Genomic DNA, 7,402 nt, shown 5'->3' with positions numbered 1-7,402 from the left:
TTGCCTGCAGACGGCAAAAGGGTATATACTTTGTTTTAAAGAGCCAATCCAAACAACACCACTGTGCTTATATAGGGCATACACATTGTTAAATTGCACATATAGATTATCAGTGATCAAGAATGTCTTGAAATGCAACTTTCTGTTGAATTTTCCAAAAATTACCCATGCCTGATGATATGTCAAATAGCCATAGCTTTCTGATTGGGAGCTAGAAATTAGAGTTTGATTTACCTTTTCATCAGGGTAGTAAAGTACTTTTGTCCTTCTAGAATCTTTATCCACTGAACAGTAAAAACAAGACAAAGCAAAACAAACTCCAAACCTCTAACATACAAGAGCTTTTGATTTCAAATTAAAATCACCATGTGAAACATAATATTAAGAAATTACTTAACAGCTGTTAAACTCGGGTACAAAGTTAGTATAATATGTATTAAAGATGGATAATATATCTAGAGACAGTTGCCTGGTGAGTCAGCCTAGTAAATATCCAGTTGACAGTATTTATTTAAGAGCGGTGTTGACAATTATACTTGATAAGTTGAATGACAGTATTCAACATCAAATTCAAAAGATGAAGTGCATGAAATTATGAAGTGCATGAAATTATCTGGATCGCTCTGCATAACAGATGTGAAAAGCTTGGGCAATATGCAGTAAATATACTGATTTGGATGCTTGACGCACGGGGAGCAGCTAAAAGATGTTTGTTAACCAACTATCTGACAGAATGAGTGAATATATGCTGTAAGCAAACCCCTTTCAGAAATGAAGGAAATTATTTCCTACACTAGTACATCAAATCTTCATTTTGCTTTCCAAGTGTAAACAAAGTTTTCAATTTGGTAGAGTAAGATATAGTTTTTACTTAATTTCTATATTTATCTTGTGTTCTGGTACAGACATTTGCCTGGAAATGCAATATAATTGTCTGCATCCTTGTCATCACAAAATAAGATATCAGTAAATATTCTAGGATTTGAAACTAGAGTATGAAACAAGAAAAGACTGAAAAACTGAATTACATTAAGGTGGTATGAGATGCAGTTATATTCTCAAATTCTAAATGCTTATTATCAAAAAGCATATACAATAACAGTCATCATCCATAAATTAGGATTTTATAAGCAAGATTCACCTATATGTATTACTACATGTAATCCTGACAAACTCTACAATACCAAAATAAGGAAGCATCATTTAGATTTAATATGTATTTTATATAAAGGTGAAATGAAGCACTTATAGGATTGCATTATCTATAAACTTTTCTGACTATAAACATGAAGTTATACTAAACAACAAAATGACAATAAAAACTTAAGTTTCTTATTTTTGAACTAATTTTTGAATTGAATTAATTAAATTGAATTAATAAAAATTTATAAACGTATCAGTTTATCACCTCTTTTTAAAGTAACATATACTCCCCTACAAAAGGAATGCTGTATTCACAATGATGTTTTGAGCCAAAGTCTTAAATCTCTGAGGTGTATTTTACTATGTAAGAGGCAGAGTTTGGGGTTATGCTGCCTGAAGCCAAGGAATGCCAAAGATGGCTGTAAACCACCAGAAGCTCATAAAGAGGCAGGCAAGTAGGAGGTTTTTCCTCAAGAGACTCCAGAGGGAACCAGTCATGCTGGCATCTTGACTTGGGACTCTGGTCTCTTGAACTGTGAGAGAATAAATTCCTATTTTCTTAAGGCACTGAGTTTGTTATCATTTGTAATGGCAGCCTTAGGAAATTAATATAGCAGGCTAAGGGAAAAGAAGAAAACTATGCATAAAATATAATTTTACCTTTAAAATAACTAATGTTGACAGTAAATGCATATTCTTCCAAGATTCATGTACAGAACATATAAGAACAGTTTTGGAGATCCACGAAATGACATCACGAGATCAATAAAATCCTAATATTGACCTGCCAAATGAGTTATTCCTTCTTTTATGGTCCTTTAGAGCTAATAAGTAGAAGCCATGAGCCCTACGAAAGTACAAGAATTCATCTATTGTTGATATCTATGGTCCATTGACAAATTTAGTTTCTTAATTCTTTATCTATGCAAATTGCATTTTCTTACACTCATTTACTTTTACTGCATTACAAATTTTATATTCCTCATCTATCTAATTTAAATTGTTTCTTAAATGTAAACAGTTTTGCATCAGAAGACACTCCAGACTTCAATCTGTGTTCTCATAACGGATTCCTCTATTTAATAAAGACTGATCTCCATTTTTTTCTTTTATAAAGACTCAATAAAATCTGCAGCATTTACGAAGTTCTGTTCCAAAATTTCTATTTGGTGTTATCTATAATGTAACACAAAAATTCCTCTACCTTCTTTTCCTCTCATTCACTAACAATGCACTTTAAAATGAAAAAAAAATTAAAACAAAGCAGAAAAACCCTTTTATGAGCCAGACACAATGACGGGAATTGGAGATTCAGTATCAAACAGGGAAAATATGTTTCTTTTCCTCCTTAAGCATTTTTCCAAAGAAACCAACTGAAATACTTTTAAACAATATCACACTGTGTCCATATGATTATCTATTCACATTTATTCATTTATTAAAAAGAAGAAAATCAAGAGACAGAAGGCAGAACTGAATGCAATGATTTGGCATTTACTAAATTGATATTTAGGATTTATATCAACTGAATGTGATGATTTGAGCAAAACGTAATGCTTTGAGCATTTCCTCATTTCTTCATCTACTACAGATAAACATATTTTCAAGTAAAATGGATATCAAGTAAAATCATTTTCTAATCAGCTCAAGAATGGCCATCCTGTTCACTGACAGTCTCAGCCTTGGAGATGATTTCATAAATGCAATTGGGACGCAGGGAAATACTCTGCTAAATTTCTACTCACTCATGCAAACACAGACACACAGGTCCCTAGACACCCAGAGGGAGGGGGAAAGAATGCATGAAGTTTTCTTCGGTTGAGGGGCTGAATTAAGACAGGCACAGAGTCCTTGAGTCCGACATGCTAGACGTCTGTCACCACAGGACTTCACGCAGAATCACGGTGGGAGGGACCGTGCTATTTTTCAGAGTTTGAAAGAGGAATAAGTATGACTGAAGTTCATTTCCAGAACACGTGTTGCTAAAATGAAACAAATACAACTCACCAAAAGCATACCAAGTTTAGTTTTATTCCAAATGGAAAAATTTCAAATCATGTTCTTATGCTTCAATTCTCAAATATCTTAGACATGAGTTGCCGGTATATGCCTCTTCCCCAGTAAATTTGGAAACATTTGATGCGACATTCGGGTTCCACGTCAAAATCCTTCTTTCTTCCCTAAAGACTTGTTCTTCTAAAGGGAGTGAGACACAGTCAGGAGTGCAGCTGGAGGCCCACCTGGCTGCCAAGCGTGCCCTCTTCTCTGCCAGCCTGCCACCCAGCGCATCCCAACATACAGAAACCCCTGGTGCCTGCATCATCTGCTTGATGCAGGAGGAGAAATGACTTTTTGAAACTATTTTGTGTCTAAAGGTCATCTAAAAGGCATGAATAAATCAGTCACCCTCATTTAAAATCAACCAATCAATCAAAATTTCAATCCATAAAGCTCATTCGAATGAGCCTTTCCCCTTCTTTTCTCAGCCTACAGGAGTCATCCCAGAGACTGTGCCTTCCCTGAGCACAGTGACACAACATATTCCGCTTCAGTTTTTCAGTGCAAAAAAAAAAAAAAAAAAAAAAAAATTCAGCCTAACCTGCTGTTGGCAAGATGTCAAAAAGTAAGCAAATGTTGACTGAATTTTTGATTTACACTGCTGGTAAAAATAACATTATGGTGTCAGGCCGTTGTGGTAGCTACCTGCCATTCTATATCATCATTTTTTGAAAAGTCATCCTTCAAAATGCATCCTTACAATAATAATTCCCCTTGTACATGCTGTTAAGTATATTTATAAAAACTAAATGCAAATTTCAAAGCTTTTCATATTGATCTTGAAAATAAAATAAGGATCATTGCTCATTTCTCTTGCTAAACACAGTAATTCTGAACTGCTTGATTTTAAGACACTTATCCTTTTTGAATATACACTTCATCAATTTCCATGAAAAGAGACCATTAACATATCATGCATATGTAATATTATGGCTCAGAAAAAGGATTCTGCAAGGCAAAAAAAATATTGGACTATCAGGCATGTTTGTTTTAGTGAAAGTACATAATCGTAGTATGTCAGCTAACAAGAAGTGTGCTTAAATATTACCAGTTAGGGTTAATCAGGGTATAAGTCCATGTAAATAGTGTTTACCATCACTATCACACAATGTAACACTTCAATTTAGAATGACTTTCATAAGAATAGCATTATCTTGTAAAGCTAGTATAGTTTTATAAATGAGGTTTATAAAAAAATCTACATATAATTTTCTTTACAAAAAATTGTAAAAATTGAGAAGATATTTTAAAGTTTTATGAATGTTTATATCCTTAAGTCTTAAGTCTTATGCTGCTGTTTTTGTTATTTCTAATATTGCTCCACATAAATTTAATTTTGCATAAGAAATTCAGATATTCCTTTTAATGGCTTCCAAAGGAATGTGAAATCTCTTGAAGTTGCTATTTTACAAAAAACTTAGTTTCTAAATGCTACACGGCATTTTTCCCCCCACAAGACTGGGTAAGGATAAGTAGGTACCCCTACATAGTACATTTCTAAAGCTCTATTAGAGAAAAAGTAATGATAGTAAGAGTAACACAGTCATGAGACTATTCATATTAGATTTTCTAAATCACCTTTCTGAATACAGGGATACTCTGTTTATGATGTGACCTAATTGCTTTTACTTTACTTTGTAGGGTAACAAACCCAGATTTCTACTTTGACATGAACTTTGTCTAATAGACAAATTAACTGAACATAAACTGAAGTTTTTTTTTTTTTTAATACTGTAAACTCAATCAGCTACAGCTATAAAAATAGGAGCATGTAGTTCATTTTTGTCAATGACTTTCTGCATGGCCAAGTGTTCCAATGATAGAAAACTCATACGAAAGGAGAGCTAGCTGTATTTTCAGGTTTGCTTGTAGACATTGTGACATTGAGGTGTCAAAGATCTAGGAAAGGAGGAAGAAAGTGGGCCTTCTGAGAAGGTCCATGATCAATATTTAGTACTTGGGACAGAAATATGCAGCTGTTTAACGCAGAAGAGGTATCACATGGCATGTTATTGAAAGTAATGTATCTAAAATAAATAATTCATACTCTGTTTCAGGCTCTGCCCTACAGAAACTTGAGATTTCCTCTAACAGTTACCAGAATAGAACTTGGCAGTTCCATTTCTAGCACTGACATGATGTTTTTCAAATGAGAGTCACATCCTTTGTGTTTAGATGGTTAAGATGAACTTATCAGCACTCTATACATATAATAGCTGAATTGATGTCAAATCAACTGTACAATAAGACCTAGTTTTTACTCATACATTTGCTCACTTAACAACAAATTGAGCTCTTGCCTATGACATAATTGGCACCATGCAAGACTATAAGTAAATAAATATAAATGACAGGGAGTCATTGCTTCAAAGATACCCATAATTAAAGTAATGATAGCATTAATCTTGAGCATCTGATTATAATATCAGTATAATATAATACCATGTAGCATATACAACACGATACAACATGGCATAACATGATGAAACATAATGTAACGTATGACAATATACATGGTATTTGTGGTACATACAAAGTGCTGTCGGGAACATTTCTCTTCAAGTGAATACTTGAAGTAAATAATCTCCAGTCACACTACAGATAGTAAAATCAACAGAACTTGATGAGTTTTTTCCATAAATAATGTGACTTTCCTACAAAAACCACTCTGTTTTAGGGCCGTTGAGATACGTTAAGACAGTCTTCCTGATGGACATCCTTTATACATTTCATACGGGACACTCGTTAATCTGCGGTACTTTATCCTAGTTGTGTGAAATGGAGAAGATGAAGGAGTGAGTTAGGGGACTCTTAGTTCATCCTATCTCTCTGTGGTCATGGCACAACATGACACACAGTCTGAATGTAGAATGGCTCAGGCCATCATTATTTAATAATGCTTTCTCAGGGTCTTGACAAGTTTTTAATTCAAAATCAGTGATAGCACAGGGAACTTATTCTATCTTGTAATAACCTATAATGGAAAAGAATCTGAAAAACCTATAATGGGAAAAAATTACATATATATAAATTAAATATATATTTTTATATAAATCATATAAATATATATATGAATCTCTTGGCTGTCACCTGAAACTAACACATTGGATATCAACTCTACTTCAATAAAAATATTTAAAAAATAATTCCAGTTCTCCATGTGTTGTCACAAAAACTGTAACAATTTTTTATTAGAAAAAGGTTAAAAGAAAGTTCTTCATATGTATTACTAGTAAAAGAACATACAGTAAATTTTCTATCTTTGATAATTTAAGTAAGTTTTTATTTTCAAATCAGACTTGCTTACATTCAGCAGATGAAAACTATTTTCCTTGAAAAAATTTTAAAATTAAAGTAGTTGTACTGATGCCTTATTTTTTTTTTTAACATTTTCCATTTAAGATTTTATGGTTAAAAGGTAGTTTGTCAGATAAAAGAAATAGTGATATGTCATCATTTTAATATATTGTAACTATTAACAATAGGCAATGAAGTAAAAAGCTCTAATTTAGTTAGTGTGAGTGGACAACTGGTTAAAAATAGTAATCACCAAAGATGTCTAAATTAAGACTTTTAAATTAATTAACTGTGTTTTGGATTTCACATGCATTGTTTCTGATGTCATAATCCAAATGCACTATTATAGTATCACAAGACTACTATAGTAAGAGATTTTATTTTATATTTATCTTCATCTTACCATGGAATACACCAAAAGGTGATACACAGAATCCTGTCTGACATCTAAGAAAACATTTATGTTAACAGAAAGTACTTGGAAATTCTAAGAGTAACAGAAGTTGAAAAAAAGGAATTCATAACTGAGAAGGCATAACAATGCCAATTTAAAAAAATTTGAGTTATCAGCTCTAGCAGCCTCTTTCGTTACTTTCTCCTCATCTTTTCAAACTCTAAATATCACTACCTTGGGGCTAAGGCCTCAGGTTTCTTCTCTGTCTACTCTTACTGCCCATGAAATCTCAGCTAGTCTCTATTTTGTAAGCCTGATGATTTCCAAATATGTACCTCTATCGTGGACCTCCTCTGAACTCACCTCGTAACCCAACTGGTTGGTGGATATCCTCACCTCGATGTCTAATGAGGATCCCAAACGATGGATATAGAAATCCAACACCCTGATCTCCACCTACCCATGTCTACTTTCCCAGTCTTCCCTAAACTCAGTAGATGAATTCCATCT

This window comes from Camelus ferus, chromosome 23, assembly GCF_009834535.1.
Source record: "Camelus ferus isolate YT-003-E chromosome 23, BCGSAC_Cfer_1.0, whole genome shotgun sequence".
NCBI lineage: Eukaryota > Metazoa > Chordata > Mammalia > Artiodactyla > Camelidae > Camelus > Camelus ferus.
Note: the sequence above shows the minus strand (reverse complement) of the source record.